A 2132-nucleotide genomic window follows, 5' to 3' on the forward strand; every position below is an offset into this window, starting at 1 on the left:
TATTAGAATTAGAATTCCTAAAACCAGGTCTCAAGCATGGATTACACTTGAAGCCCATGCGATTTCCAGAGTTGGGTATGGCTGCCTTTTCCTGTTATGCTCCTTGCTGTAAAAGAGACCTTGGTCTCAGTCTGTGTTCCTTGTTGAAATAAAGGTATAATAATAATAATAAAAAAGTACCCACGGACCCTTCCAACTGTTTGGATTGCAGAAATATTGCTTCATTATCCAATCTGTTGATGTTAAAGTTTGGCCAAGTGTCTCTGTGTTCCAGTCACGCATTCCAATCTCAATACTGCAGAGCCCAAAGGCAGAGTTTTTACGACCGGTCATAAAACTAGTGGGAGATAGAGAGGGACCATGGATGGAGGCCCCTTTAACCGCAGGTCATGAGGAGGAATCTCTTGAATGTAAGCTATTTAATTAATAAAATGCTGATAACAATGACACTCTGTACAAGGCGAAGATCTCGCCTTGCCAATGCCCAACGACTTATCCCATCAAATTGCACCGGTATATTTGGCCTCGTCTTCCTATTGAAATCAGAAAACTGCTGTGTTTTAGGATTAGTACTAATGGAACTGTTTTCATCTAACAGCAGTTAAAAGGACCATCCTCGAACAGCTGGGGGAGCTTCACCTGCAGGTGGAGCATCTGACTAAACTTGTAGAAACAATAAGTGCAACTGCAAGAGCTCCGCCAGACCAAGAACCCCAGAGGGATGAGGAGGACAGGGAACCCATACTGCCAATACTTACATTGGAGGAGCTCAATGACTTCGATTAGAGACTTGGCCGGGACAGCCATAAAAAAATGGTATGTTCTCTAGCACTTTCGGGGGCTACATATGTAACAGATGTAAATCGTACTCTCCTTGCATTGTGTTTTGTCCAAATAAATCACCCCAGCCAGTGGTCCCAGTTGAGCATCATTTATTTTTGTTGTTAAATAGGAAACAGCACGTTAGTTGTGCAGGGCTTAACAATGTTGATGGCTGTCGATGGTAAAATCTGTAGCATGAAAACAACTTTTAGCAGTGGGCTTATGTGACCATTACATCGGTGTATGCTAGCTAACACACTTATTTACAGCAATCATATGCCAAAGCACATCCCAGAAAGCCCCTCAATCCCTAACAGGTACCATATACCCACACATGTATAAATTAGTAATGTACAGCAAACTTGTACACATTGTAAAATAGAAAACAGTATTCAGAACGTGACCTACCCCTTGCATCAAATTTTCATACTGGGGAGACCTGACGTTCGCGATCTCCCCCTATCTGCAAGCGGGGCCAATCACAACAAGCCTTATTGTCATCAGAGTTGAGCCAACCAATAAGAATGCTTGAACATTAAATACACCTTTCTTTAGAGGCAAGTGGAAACATAACCAACCCTATTACACATAGAGGGATTCATAACAACTCTGTGTTATAGTCTAATTAAACAATAAGGCATGAGGGAGAGTGATATATGGCCAATATACCACGGCTAAGGGCTGTTCTTATGCACGACGCATTGCGTAGTACAACATGGATACAGCCCTTAACCGTGGAATATTGGCCATATATCACATACCTTCGAGGTGCCTTATTGATGATATAAACTGGTTACCAACGTAATTAGAGTAGTAAAAATCAATGTTTTGTTATACCCATGGTATACGGTCTGATATACCACGGCTGTCAGCCAATCAGCATTCAGGGCTCGAACCACCCAGTTTATAATTCTTAATAATCTTTATGTATTCTAGCACAGCCTCAGTTGTTCCATATATTTGATATACCCTAACACTAGCACATCCAGCAACAGTTAAGGTGGTGCAAAGTGTTGGAATACAGTAAATATGAAATGCCTGCAGCGCCTGGGGAATGGCTTAAGAAAGGCTGTTCTAGCCTACCTCAAAACACACCTGATTCAACTAAAATGAGGAGTTGATTAGTTGAGTCAGGTGTTAGTGCTGGGTTGGAACTGTATTAGTGTGCAGACTAAGGTGACCAGATTTCTGAAATTAAAACCGGGGACATTTCCACTTCAGCGGTCAATATATCATTAAAATATCCAATGTTATTATCTATGAAATAAAAAAAGGGGACAATTCCGGTTTCATGTATTTAGTCTAACAGG

At 41.3% G+C, this 2132-nt stretch overlaps 1 long non-coding RNA gene across 1 annotated transcript; it reads left to right on the forward strand.

Annotated features, from left to right (window-relative positions):
* Positions 1 to 461: 461 nt before the first annotated feature.
* On the forward strand, positions 462 to 920 carry LOC115202046 (uncharacterized). Its single transcript, XR_003879885.1, has 2 exons — positions 462 to 513; positions 599 to 920. It is a non-coding gene; the product is annotated as an uncharacterized LOC115202046 (long non-coding RNA).
* Positions 921 to 2132: the final 1212 nt, after the last annotated feature.

This window comes from Salmo trutta, chromosome 11 (genome assembly GCF_901001165.1).
Source record: "Salmo trutta chromosome 11, fSalTru1.1, whole genome shotgun sequence".
Lineage (NCBI taxonomy): Eukaryota > Metazoa > Chordata > Actinopteri > Salmoniformes > Salmonidae > Salmo > Salmo trutta.